This window comes from Triticum urartu, chromosome 1 (assembly GCF_003073215.2).
Source record: "Triticum urartu cultivar G1812 chromosome 1, Tu2.1, whole genome shotgun sequence".
Taxonomy (NCBI): Eukaryota; Viridiplantae; Streptophyta; class Magnoliopsida; order Poales; family Poaceae; genus Triticum; species Triticum urartu.
This window is the reverse complement of record NC_053022.1, coordinates 179,989,368-180,013,807: the sequence shown is the minus strand read 5'-3', so window position 1 is coordinate 180,013,807 and position 24,440 is coordinate 179,989,368.

Sequence of the window (24,440 nt, the reverse complement as noted above, 5' to 3'; positions counted from 1 at the left end):
CCTATCACACCCGATCATCACGTGGTGTCTCAGCACGAAGAACTTTCGCAACGGTGCATACTCAGGGAGAACACTTCTTGATAATTAGTGAGAGATCATCTTAAAATGCTACCGTCAAACTAAGCAAAAATAAGATGTATTAAAAGATAAACATCATATGCAATCAATATAAGTGATATGATATGGCCATCATCATCTTGTGCTTGTGATCTCCATCTCCGAAGCACCGTCATGATCACCATCGTCACCGGCGCGACACCTTGATCTCCATCGTAGCATCGTTGTCGTCTCGCCAATCTTATGCTTCCACGACTATCGCTACCGCTTAGTGATAAAGTAAAGCATTACAGCGCAATTGCATTGCATACAATAAAGCGACAACCATATGGCTCCTGCTAGTTGCCGATAACTCGGTTACAAAACATGATCATCTCATACAATAAAATTTAGCATCATGTCTTGACCATATCACATCACAACATGCCCTGCAAAAACAAGTTAGACATCCTCTACTTTGTTGTTGCAAGTTTTACATGGCTGCTACGGGCTTAGCAAGAACCGTTCTTACCTACGCATCAAAACCACAACGATAGTTTGTAAAGTTGGTGATGTTTTAACCTTCGCAAGGACCGGGCGTAGCCAAACTCGGATCAACTAAAGTTGGAGAAACTGACACCCGCCAGCCACCTGTGTGCAAAGCATGTCGGTAGAACCAGTCTCGCGTAAGCGTATGCGTAATGTCGGTCCGGGCTGCTTCATCCAACAATACCGCTGAACCAAAGTATGACATGCTGGTAAGCAGTATGACTTATATCGCCCACAACTCACTTGTGTTCTTCTCGTGCACAACATCAACGCATAAAACCTAGGCTCGGATGCCACTGTTCGGGAACGTAGTAATTTCAAAAATTTCCTACGCACATGCAAGATCATGGTGATGCATAGCAACGAGAGGGGAGAGTGTTGCCCATGTACCCTTGTAGACCATAAGCGGAAGCGTTAGCACAACGCGGTTGATGTAGTCGTACGTCTTCACGGTCCGACCGATCAAGCACCAAAACTACGGCACCTCCGAGTTCTAGCACACATTCAGCTCGATGACAATCCCCGGACTCTGATCCAGCAAAGTGTCAGGGAAGAGTTCCGTCAGCACGATGGCATGGTGACGATCTTGATGTTCTACCATCGCAGGGCTTCGCTTAAGCACCGCTACAATATTATTGAGGATTATGGTGGAGGGGGGCACCGCACACGGCTAAGAGAACGATCACGAAGATCAACTTGTGTGTCTAGAGGTCCCCCTGCCCCCGTATATAAAGGAGCAAGGGGGGAGGCCGGCCAGCCCTTGGGGCGCGCCAAGGAGGGGGGAGGCCTCCTCCTAGTAGGAGTAGGACTCCCCTTTCCTAGTCCAACTAGGAAGAGAGAAGGGGGAAAGAAAGAGGGAGAGGGAGAGGGAAGAGGGGCCGCGCCCCCTCCCCTAGTCCAATTCGGACTCCTCATGGGAGGGGGCGCGCCACCTCCTGGTCTGCTGCCCTCTTTCTCCCCTCAGGCCCACTAAGGCCCAATACTTCCCCGGGGGTTCCGGTAACCCTTCGAGCACTCCGGTTTTCTCCGAAACACTTCCGGTGTCTGAATATAGCCGTCCAATATATCGATCTTTATGTCTCGACCATTTCGAGACTCCTCGTCATGTCCGTGATCACATCCGGGACTCCGAACAACCTTCGGTACATCAAAATATATAAACTTCATAATGAAACTGTCATCGTAACGTTAAGCGTGCGGACCCTACGGGTTCGAGAATGTAGACATGACGAGACATGTCTCCGGTCAATAACCAATAGCGGAACCTGGATGCTCATATTGGCTCCTACATATTCTACGAAGATCTTTATCGGTCAGACCGCATAACAACATACGTTGTTCCCTTTGTCATCGGTATGTTACTTTGCCCGAGATTCGGATTCGGTATCTCAATACCTAGTTCAATATCGTTACTCGGCAAGTCTCTTTACTCGTGTTCGTAATACATCATCTCGCAACTAACTCATTAGTTGCATTGCTTGCAAGGCTTAAGTGATGTGCATTACCGAGAGGGCCCAGAGATACCTCTCCGACAATCGGAGTGACAAATCCTAATCTCGAAATACGCCAACCCAACAAGTACCTTCAGAGACACCTGTAGAGCACCTTTATAATCACCCAGTTACATTGTGACGTTTGGTAGCACACAAAGTGTTCCTCCGGTAAACGGGAGTTGCATAATCTCATAGTCATAGGAACATGTATAAGTCATGAAGAAAGCAATAGCAACAAACTAAACGATCAAGTGCTATGCTAACAGAATGGGTCAAGTCAATCACATCATTCTCTAATGATGTGATCCCGTTAATCAAAGGACAACTCATGTCTATGGCTAGGAAACTTAACCATCTTTGGTTCAATGAGCTATCAAGTAGAGGCATACTAGTGACATACGGTTTGTCTATGTATTCACACATGTATTATGTTTCCGGTTAATAAAATTCTAGCATGAATAATAAAAATTTATCATGATATAAGGAAATAAATAATAACTTTATTATTGCCTCTAGGGCATATTTCCTTCACTATCCCCATTTCGCGGATTGTATCCTGGTATATCAGGTTTAGACTGCTGCCACCGTCCATCAGGACTCGTGTGAAGTGGTATCCATCAATTATTGGGTCTAATACCAGGGCAGCCCATCCTGCACGCCGGATACTTGCTGAGTAATCACGATGGTTGAAACTTATCGGTTGAGACGACCAGGGGCAGGACTCCGCGGTGATAGGCCCTTGGGCATATTTTTCTGGGAGTGCCATTTTGTTTCTTCCCTTGATCACGTGTAACACGTTTACTGTTTTGACTTCTGGTGGAAATTTCTTTTGTTCTCCAGTGTCTTGCTTGAGAGGCTCATCCTCGTCTTCGCTTGGTGTATCCTCCCCCTTGTGTACGTCGTTGAGCTTGCCGGACTGGTTCAAGACCCAACATTCTCTGTGGGTATGATTGGCTGGTTTGCCAGGGGTGCTATGGATGTGACATATTTGGTCCAGAATTTTGTTTAGGCTGGACAGTTTGTCTCTGGCGCCTTTAGAGGGCGGCTTTTGCTGACCTGCCGAGAGCTTTTGAATCCGGCGTTTACTGCCGTGCTCTTCGTGCTATCTTCTTTATTCCAGCGTTTGTTATTGCTGTTGCGCCGTGATTTCCCGTTTCTATCTCTAACTTCAGATGTACTGGGGTCGCTGGTGCTGCATCTGGCTAGCCAGCTGTCCTCACCTGCGCAAAAGCGGGTCATGAGGCTTGTTAATGCTGCCATTGTTCTCGGCTTTTCTTGGCCGAGATGTCTGGCAAGCCATTCGTCACGGACGCTATGCTTAAAATCTGCCAAGGCTTCGGCGTCCGAACAGTCGACAATTTGGTTCTTTTTAGTAAGAAACCTGTTCCAAAGCTTTCGGGCTGACTCTCCGGGCTGTTGAGTTATATGACTCAAATCATCCGCGTCCGGAGGTCGGACATAAGTCCCTTCAAAATTTGCCTGAAAAACGTCTTCGAGCTCTTCCCAGCTTCCAATGGAGTTTTCGGGGAGGCCTTTAAGCCAGTGACGAGCTGGCCCTTTGAGCTTCAGGGGTAAGTACTTGATGGCGTGGAGATCATCTCCTCGAGCCATATGGATGTGGAGGATATAGTCCTCGATCCAGACCCCAGGGTCTGTTGTTCCGTCGTATGCCTCTATGTTTACGGGTTTGAATCCCTCTGGAAATTCATGGTCCAGCACCTCATCGGTGAAACATGGGGGGTGTGCGGCACCCCTATATCTGGGTGTACCACGTTGTTCGGATGTTTGTTCTATTACATCGTATGCTGGGGCGCGCTTGCGTGGTCCATAGATGGATCTAGTTGTGTCGTCCTTTTGGTGCGAGCCCTCGCGTGGATCGCGTATTGTCTTGTGAGTGGCATTGTTTGCCGCTCTATGTTGGCCATGAGGTCGTATATCCGGCCAGGTGGCTGTTTTGATTTTTGGTTGTGGGGGGTCTGAGGCCTCCTCGTCGAATTCAGGTAGCAACTTTTGCTTTGGGTAGCTCTTGATGGGGCGATTGTCGCCGTACTTCGCTGTTGTGTTGAGTACTTTACTCCATCTGATTTGGAGTGTGTCCTGCGCAGCCTTGAGCCTTTGCTTCTGCTTTTTCAGACTCCTCGCAGTGGCAACAAGCCTTTGACGGGCATTCTGCTGCTCCGGGTGCCTGTCCGACGTTATGTTGTCCGGGCTATTATCTTTGACAGAATTGGTTTGTTCGGTTTGATTCTCCGTATTGCTTGGTTCGGCAATGGTTCGCCCTGCTCCAACGCTGGGTCTGTATGATCGTTATTTCTGCCGAGGCGGGATTTGGGGCGGCGCTTGCGCCGCCGCTTTGACTGCTTCTCGAGGGAACAAGCCTTCGGTGCGTCCTTCCGTTCCTTGTCGTCGTCTTCTTTTGGTGTGTCCACCATGTATACGTCATATGATGAAGTGGATGTCCAGCGCCCTGTCGGTGGTGGTTCCTCTTCGCCTCCCGCATCGTCGTCCATACCGTCAATGTTTTCGGAGTCGAAGTCGAGCATGTCGGTTGAGTCATCGACAGTGGCTATTAAGTGGGTGGTGGGTGGGCATCGAATTTCTTCATCGTCCGCATCCCAATCCTGTTGGCCATAATCCGGCCAGGGCTCTCCTGACAAAGAGAGAGACCTTAGTGAATTCAGAATGTCGCCGAAGGGCGAGTGCTGAAAGATATCCGCGGTGGTGAATTCCATGATCGCGCCCAATTGGATTCGATTGGCAGGGGCGCGGGCGGTTCGGAGTTAGAAAAAGAGTCCAGCACCTTCGAGTCATGGGCTGCGCAGAGGATTATGCTGGTGTTTGGATCGATCGCCGTTGAGATTGCAGCCCCTAAGGCGGTGTCTAACCACCTGTCCTCGATTGGCGCAGTTGGCTCCGAGCTAAGGGTCGGAACTGATGCGGGCGCAGCCTCTAGGGTACTGTTCGGTGGCAGAGCTAGGTCATACCCATCGTGACAGTGCGGCGCCCGGCTATGGCTCGAATCCATCGAAGATCAAGTCTCCGCGGATGTCGGTCGTGTAGTTCAAACTTCCAAATCTGACCCGACGACCAGGGGCGTAGCTTTCAATCTGCTCCAGATGGCCAAGCGAAATAGCCCGCAGTGCAAAGCCGCCGAATACGAAGATCTGTCCGGGGAGAAAAGTCTCACCCTGGACCGCATCGCTATCGATGATAGTAGGAGCCATCAAGCCTAACAGCGACGACACAGAGGAACTCTCAATGAAAGCACCAATGTCGGTGTCAAAACCGGCGGATCTCGGGTAGGGGGTCCCGAACTGTGTGTCTAGGCCGGATGGTAACAGGAGGCAGGGGACACGATGTTTTACCCAGGTTAGGGCCCTCTTGATGGAGGTAAAACCCTACGTCATGCTTGATTAATATTGATGATATGGGTAGTACAAGAGTAGATCTACCACGAGATCAGAGAGGCTAAATCCTAGAAGCTAGCCTATGGTATGATAGTATGTTATGGCTGTTGTCCTACGGGTTAAAACCCTTCGGTTTATATAGACACCGGAGAGGGTTAGGGTTACACAAGGTCAGTTACAAAGGAGGAGATATCCATATCCGCACTGCGGTACTGCCTAGCTTGCCTTCCACGCCAAGTAGAGTCCCATCCGGACACGAGACGAAGTCTTCAATCTTGTATCTTCATAGTCTAACAGTCCGGCCAATGGAGATAGTCCGGTTGTCCGGAGACCCCCTAATCCAGGACTCCCTCAGAGAGCTTTCATTCGGCTCGCCGAGGAAATGGGCCATACGTAATGAGAAATGGGTTGTACATTTTTAAAACACATCAAACCGGCAATTAGTTTCAAATATTTTTTTTTCATTTCAGGATTTTAAATTACATTAATTTTTATGTGTGGAGAATTTGTTGGATTTTATATTGATATACATTTATTTTTAAAATCAGTTTGAATGTGAGTCGAAATTTCAGGATTAAAAATAGTTCGGACCGCACCGAAATATGCAAAATTTCGTATAATTTTTTAACAGTTGCCACAATATGGGCTGTAATGCTAACAAAAAGAATACGGGCTCCAAAAAACCTTAAGAATTAGCAAATGGATTGTAAATTACTAGAAATAATGGCAGATGGGTTGTATGTTATTTTCCACATATTTGAGGCTTTCCTAAAAAAAGGTTGACCCGACACGTGGATGTCGCATCGAACGGGTGTCAGCCTCACCTCTGAGTGCTCCTCTGAGTGTTGGTCCACCTGTCAGCTGCCGGTGGCCACCGGGGGCAACTCTGGGCTGGCCTACCCGTACCTAAGACAATCTGAGTGTGCCCTGAGAAAGAGATATGTGCAGCTCCTATCAGGATTTGTCGGCACATTCGGGCGGTGTTGCTGGTCTTGTTTTAACCTATCGAAGTGTCTTGAGTTACCGAGATACCGAGTCTGATCGGAACGTCTTGGGAGGAGGTCTATTCCTTCGTTGACCGTGAGAGCTTGTCATGGGCTAAGTTGGGACTCCCCTGCAGGGATTGAACTTTTGAAAGCCGTGCCGCGGTTATGGGCAGATGGGAATTTGTTAATGTCCGATTGTAGATAACTTGAACCTTAATTAATTAAAATGAATCAACTGAGTGTGTTGCCGTGATGGCCTCTTCTCGGTGGAGTCCGGGAAGTGGACACGGTGTTGGAGTAATGTTTGCGCAGGTTGCTCTCTAGTTTCTCGCTCCCGCTTTGCCTCCTCTTCTCGCTCTCCTTTGCGAATAAGTTAGCCACCATACTTGTTAGTCGCTTGCTGCAGCTCCACTTACATTTTACCTTGCCATACCTATAAGCTTAAATAGTCTTGTTCGCGAGGGTGCGAGATTGCTGAGTCCCTGTGGCTCATAGATTACTGTATCACCAGATGCAGGGCCTGATGATTCCGCTCCAGGAGACGCGTGTGAGCTCAAGTGGGAGTTCGACGAAGACTCTCAACGATACTATGTTTCCTTTCCCGACGATCAGTAGTGGTGCGCAGTTGGGGGTGAACGGGACCGTTGTCGCATGTTGGGTTCTCTTTATTTTGGCGCCGTAGTCGGGCCATGAGTGTTTTGATGATGTAATGTTATTTATGTACTTGATTGACGTGGCGAGTGTAAGCCAACTATGTTATCTCCCCTTTATTATTCATATTACATGGGATGTTGTGAAGATTGCCTAACTTGCGACATATGCCTTCAATGCGATTATGTCTCTAAGTCGTGCCTCGACACGTGGGAGCTATAGTCGCATCGAGGGTGTTACAAGGAGCCTCACCTTGGACTCCGTGATCTGCTGCGCCGCCATGGCACCAGGTAGAAGCAATGGGGAGAGGAAGCAAAGGGGGCGAAATGGATGAAAGGCAATGCAATCTACGGGAAGGCGGAGGGAGCAGGGAATCTTTTGGTTTTTACCACGGTAAAACACCAGTCGACGACTTCTCACATCAGGGAGCAGTGGGTACAGGCGGAGTCATCGTAACTAATTGTTGTCGTGCCTGCTCCCGTCAATCAAAAAAAAATCATGCCGCGCCTACTCCCGTCAATCTAAAAATTAAAAATCATGCCGCACCCAAACACCAGAGCAACGCCGCGGTGGATATTTAAATTTACCTGCCGGCAAGTAGATAAAAAAGGGGTGAAAAAACAAATGTGGCAGCGGCCTAGCTAATCGTTCGAACTAGCCCAACTAGCTAGCCACCGTGCTTCACTGATGTACTCGGCGGAAAATGTGGTCTTTCGTAATTCGATGACTCATTTACTTGCTTCGGTGCTACGACCGAGGAGGACCCAGAAAACGCGCGGTAGGGCGTCCCACGTCAGGAAGAATATATGCTTGCACCACCCGGGAGGACCCTGAAACCGCGCGGTAGGGTGTGCCACGTCTCGGCACGGAGGACAAATATGCATGTAAAAATATACTGTATGAGACGTAGTACCTATGGTTCGACCTCGGGACCCAACCAGTCGGTCGGAAACACCCCACTAGCCACACAGCTTCATCATGCAAACGTGGCACGGAGGATAGATGTAGTTTGCTCCGTCTCGACCAGCCACAACGTCTCTTGTTCTAGGCGATTCTTCTATTTTCGAAGCTTTTTTTTAGTTGTAATAACACCACGGCAAGCTAGAGCCGCTCTTTGTGTGTGCCCGTGCAAAGGTTAGACGATGGAGAGAAGAGAGATTGAGATTGCAGAACTGGGACCCACCAGTAAGTGAGACAACGGTCATGCACGTGTTGACGAGGCACTCCCTCTACTCTACTCAACGCAAGTACTGTATAAAATCAAGTTATGGGACAAAGCCAACAATCGTTCATTTTTTCAGGCTATCGACTTACGCTTTGTAGTCCAGGTTGCAAGTTCGAATCTCGTCTTTCAGATTTGTTAGTTTTAGGTCCAAATTTGATTAATGACAAGTGGGACCCCGTGTGTTGTTCCGGTATTTCAGTGTAGGATGGTTTTTTTGAACAAACACTTTGTGCAGTTAGACAAGTAATGACACGAGTTACACGTTTTTTTGCAAGTTTACGAACAAAAATGACAGCGGCATAGAATATCACATCCACCCCGCAGCTTAGATACTATGGTGATACGAGTTTTTACACCGTTGGAAGTGAGATCCAATGGCTTGGGAGTAGTCTTTGTAATTATGCGCAATTTCCAAACTCTCAAGAGGTTTTTTTTGCAAATAAAACATTCGGGCCTCGTGTGTGCCGCTGCATCTTCGATCCAACGGCTCCCCGGTGCAAATATCAGGTGCTCCCCGTAGCTTAATTACCCGCTACAGTGATATGAGCATCTAGGTCGTATGACCAGTGATCAGATGGCACATGCGTAGTACTTGTACTTTTTGTGCATTTCCTAAACTCTATCAGCCGCATATTGCAAAAACATTCAAACCTCCTACTGTGGGCCGTTAGATCTCAGTGAACGCGTATCACCATAGAATCTACGATGCGGGATCACCTCATACTCTCTCGTGCGAGAAAACATAAGGTGTTATCGCAGCTTGGATGCTACGGTGATACAAGCTTGGAGGTCGTTTGATCTGAGATCCAATGGCATCTAAGCAGTCTTTGTGCTTGTAAGCAATGGCCGAACTCTTTTGGGGCTTTTTCGCAAAAAACCATTTGAACCACCGAGGAGGTGTTGGGTCACAAATCCAACGCCTCCGAAGAGCTTGTATCACCAAAGCATCTAAGGTGTGGTAGCACATGATATTCTTACATACAGGAGAATATGATGTCCTCCTTCATCTTAGATGCTACGGTGATACAAGCTTCGAGGTCGTTGGATATGGGATCATATGGCATCTAAGTAGTTTTTGTACAAATTGTGTGCAATTCTCAAACTCATCAAGGTTTCCTGCAAAAATATTAAGACACATCATGTGAGCTGCTATATCTCAGATCTACAAGCTCCAAGCAACTCGTATCAGCATATAGCATCTAAGGTATGGGGGCACATGATATTCTCCCAGGGAGGAGGGGTGGAGGTGCACAACCAATCGGTGGTTGGGAGGGTGGGGACAAATATAATCTAAACAACCCTAAACATGTGGTCTTTCATGATTTGACGACTCATTTACTTGCTTCGGCGCTACAACCGAGGAGGACCCAGAAAACGCGCGATAGGGTGTCCCATGTCAGGAAGAATATATGCGTGCACCACCCGGGAGGACCCCGAAACCGTGCGGTTGGGTGTACCACGTCTCGCCACGGAGGAAAAATGTGTGTGTAAAAATATACTGTATCAGACGTAGTAGAGTACCTATGGTTCGACCTCGGGACCCAACTAGTCGGTTGAAAACACCCCACTAGCCACACAGCATCATCATGCAAACGTGTCACGGAGGATAGATGTGGTTAGCTCCATCTCGACCAGCCACAACGTCTCTTGTTCTAGGTGATTCTTCTATTTTCCAAGTTTTTTTAGTTGTAATAACACCACGGCAAGCTAGCGTCGCTCTTCGTGTGTGCCCGTGCAACGGTTAGACAATGGAGAGAAGAGAGATTGAGATCGCAGACCTGGGACCCACCAGTAAGTGAGATAACGGTCATGCACGTGTTGACGAGGCACTCCCTCTACTCTACTCAACGCAAGTATTGTATAAAATCAAGTTATGGGACAAAGCCAACAACCGTTAGTTTTTTCAGGCTATCGACTTACGCTTTGTAGTCCAGGTTGCCAGTTCGAATCTCGTCTTTCAGATTTGTTAGTTTTAGGTCCAAATTTGATTAATGACAAGTGGGACCCCCGTGTGTTGTTCCGATATTTCAGTGTAGGATGGTTTTTTTTTGAACAAACACTTTGTGCGGTTAGACAAGTAACGACACGAGCTACATGTTTTTTGGAAGTTTACAAACAAAAATGACAGCGGCATAGAATATCACATCCACCCCGCAGCTTACATACTATGGTGATACAAGTTTTTACACTGTTGGAAGTGAGATCCAATGGCTTGGGAGTAGTCTTTGTAATTATGCGCAATTTCCTAACTCTCCAAATGTTTTTTTGCAAATAAAACATTCAGGCCTCGTGTGTGCCGCTGCATCTTCGATCCAACGGCTCCCCGGTGCTCACATTAGGTGCTCCCCGTAGCTTAATTACCCGCTACGGTGATTGGAGTAGTTGTGGGCCGAATGCTACGAAAATATAATCTAAACCGACCGGAATAAATGTCTACACAAATTAATCCAAGGTTGGAGTGCCCCTCGCAATGTAAATAGCTCCGGCTTTGCGAGGGATGGAGAGGTAGTAGCTTCAACGCGTGGAACATACGGTGTGAGAAAGCGAGGTCGATCGAGAGACATATAGATAGAGAGACAAAGTGAGTGTGGTCCGACATTCATTGAACAAATATATATGCTCTGGAGAGATATTGTCCGATTGAGCTTTTTGGCAAGGGTGAGGGCTGTAAGATAGAGCTTGAGAGATGATCCATTCAGAGACGTGTAGATATATTTTGTGCGTGAGAGGAAGCAAGGTCAACCGATCACATAGGGTCGCCGTGCGATCGAAAGAGTGAGATGGGTTGGAGAGAATGACCTAGATAGACGATGTGCGTGAGAGAGTATATAATGTGAATAGGTCGAACTGGGCTCAACACGGTGATATATCGTTTTTGTCCGAGAAAGAGCGAGGTTAATCGAGACATACGGAGAGAGAGAATGAGATTGAGTGAGCGTGGCCCACCATGAGGTCAAAAGAGTGGTGGTGGCTTGGATGGACTGACCTAGATAGACAATCTGCGTGAGAGAGTATAGAGTGTGTCGATCGAGGCCCGAACAGGGAGATATATCATTTGTGTGTGAAAGAAAACGAGGTTAAACGAGACGCAGATAAAGAGAGCGAGATTGAGTGAGTGTGGCCCGCCGTGTGGAAGAAAGAGTGAGACAGTCTCGAGGGAGTGACCTAGATATACAACGTGCGTGCGTGCGTGCGTATGCACGAGGGGTTGGGGGGCTAGATAGGCAATGCATGTATTTAGCGCGAGAGGGTGAGAGGGAGAGGGGGAGAGAGAGAGCTCGGCATGGGGTGCAATGGCTGGTGTGTGAGGTAAATACATTTGGTAACAGAGTGGAAAAAGGGGTTGTGTAGTTGAGAGACTAAGAGATCGAAACATGGAGAGAAAGAATGAACGTGTGTTGGAAACCGATAGCTTCCTAAGGTGGTTAGGAGAGGAAGATTGACCGATACAGGAAGTATGTAGGGTTTTTGTGGGGGGGGGGGCGCTAAAAACAACATTTGAATGTACATAGTACGAGACTTAATATCGATGTTTCAATTCAGTGTACATTGTAACATTTGAACCGAGGACCAGGCATACGGGTAATTATTTCGAATTCGTGCCATACTAAGTTTTGAAAAGTTGACATTGACTCAGTTTGTTGTGCTATTTTGTAGGTCATATGTTTGAATCCATCCAAAAGTTTTCTCACTACCATGGTGTTCATCATATACATATGAATTTGTATTAAAAAAGTAGCGTGGATACAGTGAAATGTTAAATACATGTTAGAATTGGAGATCGCTACGTGACACACACTCTAATTCAAATAACTAACTACGTGACACACACTCTAATTCAAATAACTAATTATGTGACACACACTCTAATCCACATTAGCGTGGGTACCGTTTCGATTTTTTTCAAATAACTCCTCATTAATTAATTTATAGTACTCCCTCTGTTCACTTTTATAAGACCTTGAAGACATTTCAGACAATGTGCAAAACAGTTCATTTTAAGTTGTCTGAAACGACTTACAAAAGTGAACGGATGGAGTATCTCATTTCGAATGACTAATTATTGCAAGGAAAACACGGGCATGGTAATACATACAGATTCGTTTGCAAATGAAACAAGATTCGTTTGCATTCTCAAATGTAGGCACACCAGGCAAACCAGGGTCGTGTTGGGGTGGACGCTGCTTCGGTGCCTTAAAGGCAACTGCCTTTGGGTCACTGACATGTGGGCCCGCCACCTGTTGGGCCCATATGTCATGGACACAAAGGCAGGTGCCTTAAGGCACCGAAGCATAGTCCTGTCGGGGTGGTCGCGTGTGTCGGACGGACGCATAGCACCCAGCCACCCACCCCCTCCCCCCCCAAAAAAAAGGAAGACGACAATATAAGTTCGCGCTTCCACGTTTCGCATTGAAATATCTAGCGGCCCCAATTCCAGCCCTGAAAAATCTCTCTTCTCCAGCGTCCCCTTCCGCGCCCAGATTGCTCAAATCCCTAATTCGCCGCCAACCCTCGAATCGCCCCTCGTCTCGTCTGTTTCCCCACCGTTCCCCACCTCTGTGCCGGACGACGATGACGAAGACGACGGTCGCGCTTCACCACCGCATCGGAGCTACCTCATCTACGCCCTCGTCCACCGCACCGGGTGGTCCACCGACAATGTCGGCCGCCGCAACCGACGTGCCTCACAGACACCGAGTTCCACCGCATCAGGTGCGCTTCACCGACGTCGTCTCCCAGCTCACCGGGGCTACTTCACCAAGCACATCGTCGCACCTCCGCCCCCTGAGGCCATTGGGGCTTCGCCAACGGTCTCGTCCACCGCATCGTAGCGCTCCGCTGCCACTCAAGATCTGCATCCGTGCGCAGCCAGCCAGTGCATCACCCTCAACGGCTCTGAAGTGACCCGCACTCTAGCTAGGCGAGCATGCCCAAACGCCGGCTCGAACTAGGTATCCACAGATCACTCCCTTGTGCATTGTTCCGACGATGTTTGGATATCCTTTCACTGCTCTCTTAGCTTACACGCCTATGCAACTCTGACCTTAACTCTTATTTCTTCTGGAGATATCATCTGAAACAAGCAAATCCATATTTTAGCGAAGCATGACGGTGCTACGGGATCTGGTACACATCCTGCACACCCATATAACCTTGTAAGTATCTGTCCTCCGGTACAACATCAAGGTCGATTCCTCTTATTTGATCAACCATTCGCCGTGTCAAAAATGCAGAGGGAGATGCAAGGAGCACAAGGCCTGCACATCCAAGCAAGTGGTAACATGCACTTGTACATGGAAGATCCCAAGCACAAGCAGAGCTGCAGTGAGCCTGTACAACGAGCTAGCGTAAGTCCTTGCATTTCATTTAATTTGTACTGGCATTCGTGTATGATTTGTGTGCAGTGGCTGATCCACGAATTCAAGTTACCAAGGGTGAACATTTAACTTAAAAAATACGAAGGCACTTGCACTCCGGAAATCAACATAACTTGAGAAATGTGAAGCTACATGCACTTTGAAAACCAGCTAATGATCCAAAGTAGTTCAGATTATAAACACTAAATGATGCAAGCACCAAAAAACACAAAATGCAACATGGTGTACAAGGACTACAAACATGGTATGTACCTGCTTGAATTATTTGTTCTCTGGCTGAAAATATCGAAGTGTAATTGCACGTATAACCAGTGCGCAAACTGCATATCAATATATCTATCCTGCACAAGTATGCCAATAGTTTCAAACAACAGATTAGAAAAGTATTTATGCTATGCTGTCATGATACAGGGACTTTCTGGTAGATGGCCTCGACGTTTCCTCAAGCTATGAAAATGCACTATAATTTGCTTGTCATCAATACCTGCAAATCTCTGTCTCTCTCAACATAGTAGATCATCATTAGACACTAAATCCTTCAATGAGTTTGCAAAATGCTTGCATTAGATCCCTCATTAGACACTATATGTTCATCATCAGGAGCATGTAAAATGTTTGCATCAAATCCTTCATTAGCAGTCTGTTCATTAGACACTTCAGGCTCAAGAACAACATGAGCTTGTATGTTTGCACCGGAAACTTGATTAGATACATCAGATTCAGTCAGTTCAGTATTGATTGGGGGAGTTATAAAATAAGTAGAAATTGGTTTCATTTTCTCATAGATTCCCTACATACAAGCAGTTTTACAACACCGTCAGGTTTAACTATTGGCCAGAAATTGAAGAGTTGAATTAGATATAATCAGGGATGTGATGTACCTTCTCGTTGCGCATGCTACTCTTGCAAGATGCGACTGTCCGTTTGTGCAAGCTCGATGCCATGCCCGTGCTGCCGCCGCTGCCTCCCACGCAGGCTACACCCAGGGTTGGATCTTCATTACCTTGTCCTTCTGTTCGCTTGAAGCCCGGCGACCGCCCTCCAACGAGGGCGCGAGGAATTGCTGTGTCGGTCTGCCTAGCGGTGGCTAGGTTAGAAGTGAACCAGACTGGAGGCTGGAGCGAATGAATTGGGATTTTTCCTGCTGTCGATCGATATGGGAGGCGCTCGTTTGGGCCGCGAGCCTGCTATAGGGCCTGCCTTGCATTGATGTTATTGGCCCATCCAAATTGAAACATTTTTCTTCATTTTATACATTGCCTGCTCGTGCGTTGGGACGAACAAAACTAGCATGGGCCAACCTGGACGACTCAAACTAGGTGCACACTTTCCAGCCACCTGAGGCGGCCGCCCATACCAGCCCCTATGGTGGCGTCGCCCCTTTTTGCGTGTATGATTGGATAGTGAAAAATATTCCAGTGGCGCTTTTGATTTACCCACAGAATGGTTGAATTGCTTGTTTCTACGAACTGAGTTCGCCAATAGTGTGAAGGATTCCAGTCTTTTCATCCTATTGTAGATTGCTTAGGTCTCGATATGCCAAAAGTAATCGCATGAAATATACAGTAAAAGCCAGTGTGATGTGTTTGGCTACAACTAGTCTGACTACACGTCCTCATATAACATATCAAGGACGCACCATCTTACCAGATTAACCATTCGACTTACCCATGCAGTGTGGGAAGAAAGAAGTATTGGGACTGCGTATCCAAGCAATTGATGCCATGGACTCCTTCGTACAACCTTGTAAACGAAAAAGAAGTTGCAGTGTGCCTGTACAAAGAACTAGTGTAAGTTCAGTTACCTGCTTCTCAGAATTTTAGTTAGCCACTTATTGCAAAATTGTTCAATTACGTTGCTTGGCTTAATTTAGTTTGCTATTGAATACATAATGGCACAGCCTGTTAATCATATTGTAGACTGCGCCTATCTATGTGTTTGATACTTACTGTTAAGAATTACTTGTTTGCCTTAACTTAAATATCTACTTGTTTGTTTAACTGCTTTGCTGCTGCAATAGCGGGTTACAATGATGTTAATAATTACATTTCAGCATCCAATTAAAACTCTTTAATTCCTTGTTTGTTTAACTGGTTTGCTGTTATAACTCCCAGTTGAGATGTTTTGCTAACTTCAACTTTTCTGAATCCAATCGGAACTTTAATGGCAAAACGGGTTAGCCCAAGATCAAAGAGCAAGGTCCCCATGGACGTTGCGTCATCCCACAGCAGTGGCACCGGCCCAACATTATGAATTGCCAACTGCTGATGCTCTAGAGGCTAAACTAGTGGTAGAAAGAGATTCTGCTTCTGCACTTAGAGATGAAGTTGACATGTTGAGGAAGCAAACAACACAATCACAAGCAGTACTCAAGACAACCATTAAATATTTGGTGGATTTCAAAATGAAGCAAGCTGAGACTGACCAGATTGTTAAGGTCCTGAAGGAAAAAAGGAAATTAAATTCCTACTTGGTAAATCATAGGTGAAATGTTCTTTCCATAGTTGAATAACCTTTGTGTTGTCTGTTCATGTAATCAATCAAACCATTTGTTTTAGAGATCATGTAATAATTTTTTTTCTTTTTTGTTTGTAATTTTATTTGAGCACAAGTCTGTATTAATTGATAAGACTCGGAGACATTTCATTTGGATTGCTGTGCCAAACCTACAAATATGCCAATCGGGCTGAATGTGCATTCAGCAATTGTAGTATAGATGGATCATAAGTGGCACTCATCGGAAAGGGCCAAGATGCTGGCTAAAAAAAGGATGCTGTTGTAGCCAAAAAAAAGTACAGCGGCCTGGCTTATGTATGTTAGTTGATATTATTGATCCATATACTCCATAAGTGTTTATATGTCTGTTAGTTCCGTACATTCTTGGTTGATTGACTCGGTATTTGAATCTTGATACATCGCTTGTGTACATATCTAAATGGGAGTACACATTATGCTGCGTGTGACATTTGAGTTGGACATGAAGTGTTCCAAATATTCGAATTCACCTTAAACTGGATTCTAGTTTCTGAATTTGAGTATCGGCATTTCTAAACCATATTCATATATGACAGTGGAATACATCTTTGCCGTCCTTTTGAAGATATATAAAAACACATAGAATGGTTTATACAGATTCATATAGGAATACAAAATGGATTCGAATTTAGTTGCCAGGGTAAACGTGGATGCTTATTGTCCCAAAATTCGAAAGAAACAGCAAAATGTCCACTCCCACATCGGCTGCCCGAAGCCAAGTGTTTGGGAGATGGAAATTACTGTCTACCGATTACACGGACAATCCATCGGCCCGATTTCCACTGCTCTAAATAGGGGTAGGTTAGTAACTTCAATTAGACGTGACACGACTGCCACTGAGCCCATTCCGACATGGTGGGCATCAAACATGGGCGGCAAAACTCATTTGATTCAAGCTCGTCCGAAAGACCTCTGTTTCTCCCTCCATTCCCCATTCATACACGGTGGGCGGAAAAACACCCTCTCCTCGTCCGAAATAGATGTGGGCTAATATTTTAAATAGGGGCAGATGTGTAACTTCCATCAGACGTGACACAACCTCCCTACCTGTCAGCCCCGTTCATACACCGTGGGCGCCAACCGTGGGCGGCAAAACACCCTCTACTCGCCCGAAATAGTTACCGGCAAATATTTGGGAGATGCGAGATTACCGTCCTATCCCCAACTGACAAGACGTCCAAATTTGAAACGGGGAATAAGTTCGTAACTTTCCCATATTTCAGACAGGCGCGTCCCAAAAACATGGTTCCCCATACCTCTCCCTCCATTTTCCCATTCATACACCGTCCGCGCTAGAACACCCCATTCCCACACCAGCCTCCGTCCGCCACCCCATCCATCGCCGCCGTCCTCCACCACATCCATCGCCACCGACCTCCACCATGCCGGTGCGCCTACCAAGACCGCGTCGTCCACTGCTAGAGATGGACGTTTCTCATCCACGGCAACAGACCAATAGCCTTGCATCGCGTCCTCTCGCTTCATCAGCGCCGTCGTCCTCTTTGCCGGGGCCGCTCACACGACCTTCTCTTCCACCGCAACGGGACTTATCCCCCGATGCACCCGTCTACCGTCGCAGATCTGCTTCAACACCGCCGACAGCCATCGCACCCCCGATGCCTACACGGCGCCGCAAGAGAGGTGGTACTTCATATCTCCTCAACTTTTTGATCTCAACCAGAAAATAGATCTTAACTTGGTTACTCTACTTTCTTTCCAGCTCTTAGAATTTAGTTCTTAGTTCGAAGCAAACATTGGATGCTAAATATCATTTCTCCGGTTTGCACCTTCAAATCTGCCATGGCACAGCCATAATACGGTTTAATTGATCATGCTTAGGGTTTAATTGATCATGTTGGTTCCGTGGTGGTTTCTTTAATACAAATCAGAGGGGAAACCCTCTTTTGATAGAAAATATATGCTTAGAGTTTCCCCCTTTTATGATCACTATACGATCAGAGTACATGCTTCATGTCATAATAACACTGCTCCACCCATCAAGCTAAACAAGCTTAGTTGTTCAAATACGAATCTGATATTATTAAAACAGAGTTGTTTAATTGGTCAGCTAAATGTTCCTAAAGTAGTTTCGAAAATGCATGTTCGCCGCTCGGGTGTGTATCTCTGTGTGTGGTCTGGTCAACACGGTTGGGGAGGTGAACTTTGCATATGCAGGGGTTTATAGGGAGACAATCTCCGAGTTGAAACCGCAATGCATTCCATAGATAATCTGACTACTTTTTATGTTTTCATGAATCTCAGATTCTGAACAGCATCATAATGATTATGAGCTTGCGCGCATGAAAAGAATAAAGCAGAACAATGCCATGGCTGTCAAACTTGGCATTAAGGGACTGAAATCAAGTCTGGATGCAATGCAATGCAAACACTCTCCACCTACAGATTCATAATCAGAATATGATCCTAACAGTGATTTTGAGCTAGAGGGAGACCTAAGTCAATGTAGCTCCCTAGTGGAGGAGTCAGAGGAAGATGCCTTATCTTATTCACCCATCAAGGTACTTGCTCTAACTTTCCAAGGTTACCTTGCTCGCACATATCTTGCAATTGATGCTTTGCATTGCTTCTACTTTGTTGAACTGCCATTAGCTTAGTTTACACATCGTGTATGTGAACACGCCCTGCCTATCCATTTTCAGTACATATTCCATCTGTCATCATACCATATTTATCCATTCAAATGTTGTTCTTGTGTATCAGACGTTCAAAAGGAAGAGGGCGAATGCTGATCATGGAGGAGCACAAGCAAAGTATTTGGAAAAGGTAGTGGAACCTCATAAATCAAATAGCCCATTAGGTGTAGTTGCAATATCACCTGACCCACAAAATATCCCAGCTCTTGCAGACTCTAGCCGTACTACACTGGTCATTTCTGATGCCCCAACTCAGCAGACCCCAACTACAGCAAACAGTATGATTATGCCAGTTGACATAGCTCCAGCTGTACGACGCAAAACCCCCATTCCAGCAAAGAGTACACCAAATCCAGTTGCCAAAACCCTTTTCGAACCAGAGAGAGCCCCAATTGCAGCAAATAGGACCCCTGTTCCATTTCTTCCCAGTTTAGAAGACGAAGTTTATGTTGTTGTCAGGAACTTTGTGCGCATCTTTCCTTCATGGAAAGATTATACCGCAGACACAGAACAATTTCCAGTCTTCCTCCGCAACTTACGCGTAAGTAATGTACTAATATTATTCATGGTCATTACTGCATATGTTTCTGCTGACAGAAGACACAAGATTTCATTCTTTTAAATAGGCGAGGCACAAACTAGATTGTGATGATGAGCAAGGGTTGGTTGCGCTTTTCAAGCACTCGTTGATGAAGTATCGTTCCTACCTGAGGCAAGCGCACTTTGATGGCAAGCCTCTGAATGAAATTTCTGTAAAGTCTCCGGTGCTACATTTATCCGATGGTAACTGGAATAATCTTGTTACACATTGGTCTCGGCTGTAGCGTAAGGTACTGTGTATGATATCACATCACAATTTGAACTACATTTCTACATTTGCCTTAATGTCTCACTTGTATCAAAACTGTTAGCAGAAGAACATTCGTTCTCAAGGGACCACAGAATCTCGCAACTATACTACACACTACATTGCTCTTGTGAGTACCTCTTGCCCTGTATGACCATACTTGCTTTCATAGCTGTTTGATTATGTAGCATCAGTGCACATGTTAGCCTCGTAATCGTCCATTTGGTGGACATTATAAGATCTGTATGGACTCTTACATAAATTTAGAATCAACCCAATGCTTTTGAAGAGGTTTAGCTCTGCAGTCCTCTTGTAAGGACTAAACGTGGTCTATCACTGTACTTACATTAACAGCTACTCCCTTCGTCCCATAATATAAGAACGTTTTGTACAGTACACCAGTGTTCAAAACACTCTTGTATTATGGGAAGAGGGATTGGTTCATTTTGCAGCATTCTGCATCTTATCTCCCTCGCCCACCATTTACTAAAAAAGATCAGATCTATATTTAATCTTACCAACAAGTAGAATACACAGACAATGCCAGTGCAGAAGTGTAGTCCATTTCTCTTGTTAGTACATTTTGTCCTGTAACGCTTGTACTTCCAGGGATTGGTAGTTGATTATGTAGCATCAATCTACATCTTATCTTCATTATCCTCTATCCCTTCCAGTATTATCATATCTATAATTACTCTCTACAAAATGTAGAGTACATGCAATGCTTATGAAGAAGATTCTGTGCTGAAATTCTCGAGTTATCCTTCCCTTGCCATGGAGAAGGGCATTATAAAGCCGGTGTTAACTGTTAATGTAAGTCAGTCCTTCTAAAGCCTTTATCCTCAACTGATGTTTAATTTTCTCATACTCCCTATCGTTTACTGCTGTTTAGTTTGCTGTTTATACCAAAATGCATGTTCGTAAGAACCGTAAGTTCTAAGTTTTACTTGTAAAACCAAATTCCTTATTCATACCATGCACATTACTTAATACTCCCTATATGTATGCTTGTTTTTGTGGATCTATAATCCAGTGTGTGGTGAAGCAGCCCACGTTTGCACCTTGTCATCTCCTGTTTTATCTTACTGATGTGGCTGGTGATATGAACAACATGCCATGCACATTATCCAAAATAGATACAATGACTTTCTTTGCCCTTCATCTATGCTTGTTATGTTGACATGGTAATCCAGTAGTGTGGTGAAGCTCCTCGCATTATGAACAATGCCAAATTATGCTATTGATATTTTGAACATACTCTTTATTTTCTAATTTGAAATTGGATAGAATTGACAGAACAGTTATCATCTTTGTTTATACACGTGCAAAACCTGTCATCTCACTGCTTTGTTTCAGGGTGATATGCCTGATGGCATAAGTCTGCTGAAGGCTATGAGACAAACCCAACATATATTGCAGCAAAGAAGGCAAACCATCTTGAAGATAGCGAAACAACCCCAAAGTATTGTCTTGATGCAGTGTTCAAGTTACTTGAGACTAACAGTCAGACAAGCTCACAGAATTCGTTGTCTGAATCAGTTCGACTTCTTCAGTCCCAAGTTCTAGCAGAAAGGCATTCTGCAACTCAACTTCGACTTGAAGTCCTATCTCTAAGAAAGATTGCGGAGAACACCAATGAGAACCTCATCGCTAAATAGCTACACTTGGAAGCTATTACCGACATGCTAGGCCGGTCTCACAGCCTTGCTCAGCAGCTTGCGCAGCAGTTCCCCCGCAAGGCTAACCTTTCTTGAACTGTCTTGGAAGTGGTCTCGGTTCAGTATTATTTTGTTACGCTGCAATGGTGCCCAGTTTTTGTAATCTGCTTCTTCGTTGCGCTTTATGATCACTGGTGGCGAACTTTGATGCCCAGTGGATGTAATATACCTTAAATCCTTTATTGTGTAGTGTAGGTTTATTCTTAGTTACTATGCCGTAATTTCTTTATTGTATAGAGTAGGTTTGTTCTTAATTCCTACTAGTTACGCAGCAGCCCGAAATGAACCCTGGCCCATGATTGTGCGAATCAAATCACGGGCTTTTAACAGGCCAAAATTGTCTGGGTCCTTGTTTGGCCCAATCAGATATCGGCTGCGAGCAGGCCGGATGCAAACCGGGTCGTAGTTAGGTCCAACTATATGACGGGCTTTTAACAGGCCCAAATTAATATAGGGCCGAAATGTTAAACGGGCCCTTAACAGGCCAAAACTAATATCAGGCCGAATTACTAAGTGGGCCTTTAGCAAGTGGGCCCAAAAGCATAGTGTCCAGTTGACGGGCCGAATCTGATATGGGCCATAATTGAGCCCAAAGCCTCTTAAAGGGCCGGACCTGATCTGGGCCGTAATTTGGCCTAGAACGTGGTAGGCTTTTAATGGGCCGGATCTCATATGGGCCACTATTAGGCCCGGAGCGTGGCAGGCCATTAATGGACCGGATCAAATATGGGCTGACATTTGGCCCAAAACATGGCAGCCAGTTAATGGGCCGGCCGGCCTACTAGGGTCCTCAAAATCTTGTGGGCCTACAGCTGGGCCGGCCCATTAATGTCGGCGAAATCTCATGGGCCTTTAGCTGGGCTGGCCATTATGACCCACAAAAGAATCTTGTGGCCTTTACCTGGGCCGGCCCATTATGGCACAAAAAAATCTTGTGGGCCTTTACCTGGGCCGGCCCATTATGGCCCGCAAAAACTTGTGGGCTTTAGCTGGGCCACCCATTATGGTCCGCAAAATTTCGTGGGCCTTTAGCTGGGCCGGCCCATTATGGTCCCGCAAAATCTTGTGGGCCTCTAGTTGGGCTGGCCCATTTAAACTTGTTGGGTCATGCACGTGTCGACGTATCATAGGCGCCTTCTGTTCTAGTGAGTGGATGACATCTGTCCCAACGATGAGCCGACACATGTTTCCTCTAGCCAATGATGATTTTACATGTGGAAAATCCCCATTGGTCGGCTTGTTAACGGGTTATCGGATTCAAAACCCGACCCAATTGCTTCACGGCGTTCCGTTACGGTGGATGCCACGTGTCGGTCACCCTTGACGAAAGCACTTCTGTGACGCACAATTTTATCGTCATGGAAGTGGACACTTCCGTGATGTTAATTTTGGTAATGTCATGGAACACTTCTACGACAGCAACAGGTATGACTATCTTGATTCTGTCATAAATTTGTCATGGATGTACATGCATGACAAAAAAAGCGACCTACTGTGACAAACACGTATCATCACGGAAGTGTATTTTTTTGTAGTGCATGGAACTCATCAACACCGTCACCACACCGTCGTGCAGTCGGAACTCATCTACTACCTCACCCCTCTTGCTGGATAAAGAAGGCGAGGACCTCATCGAGCTGAACGTGTGCTAATCACGGAGGTGCCGTACGTTCGGTACTTGATCGGGACAAATTGTGCAGGTGTACGACTACGTCAACCGCGTTGATAAACGCTATCTCTTTTCGGTCTACGAGGGTACGTAGACACAGTCTCCCCTCTCGTTGCTATGCATCTCCTAGATAGATCTTGCGTGATCATAGGAAATTTTTTGAAATACTGCGTTCCCCAACAGTGGCATCCGAGCCAGGTCTATGCGTAGATGTTATATGCACGAGTAGAACACAAATGAGTTGTGGGCGATAATAGCCATACTGCTTACCAGCAACGTCTTACTTTGATTCGGCGGTATTTTTGGATGAAGCGGCACGGACCGGCATTACGTGACCACGTTCATGAGCCTGGTTCTATAGACGTGCTTCGCACACGGGTGGCTAGCAGGTGTCGGTTTCGCCAACTTTAGTTGAATCGAGTTTGACTATGCCCGGTCCTTGTTGAAGGTTAAAACAGCACACTTGACGAAAAATCATTGTGTTTTTGATGCGTAGGTAAGAATGGTTCTTGCTAGAAGCCCGTAGCAGCCACATAAAACTTGCAACAACAAAGTAGAGGACGTCTAACTTGTTTTTGCAGGGCATGTTGTGATGTGATATGGTCAAGACATGATGATAAATTTTATTGTATGAGATGATCATGTTTTGTAACACATTATTGGCAACTGGCAGGAGCCATATGGTTGTCGCTTTATTGTATGAAATGCAGTCGCCATGTAATTGATTTACTTTATCACTAAGTGGTAGCGATAGTCGTAGAAGCAATAATTGGCGAGACGACAACGATGCTACGATGGAAATCAAGGTGTCAAGCCGGTGATGGTGATCATGACGGTGCTTTGGAGATGGAGATCAAAGGCCCAAGATGATGATGGCCATATCATATCACTTATTTTGATTGCATGTGATGTTTATCTTTTATGCATCTCATTTTTCTTAATATGATGGTAGCATTATACGATGATCTCTCATTAAATTTTGAGGTATAAGTGCTCTCCCTGAGTATGCACCGTTGCTACAGTTCGTCGTGCGGAGACACCACGTGATGATCGGGTGTGATAAGCTCTACGTTCACATACAACTGGTGCAAGCTAGTTTTGCACAAGCAGAATACTTAGGTTAAACTTGACGAGCCTAGCATATACAGAATATGGCCTCAGAACACTGATGCCGAAAGGTCGAGCGTGAATCATATAGTAGATATGATCAACATAGTGATGTTCACCATTGAACACTTCTCCATCTCACGTGATGATCGGACATGGTTTAGTTGATATGGATCGCGTGATCA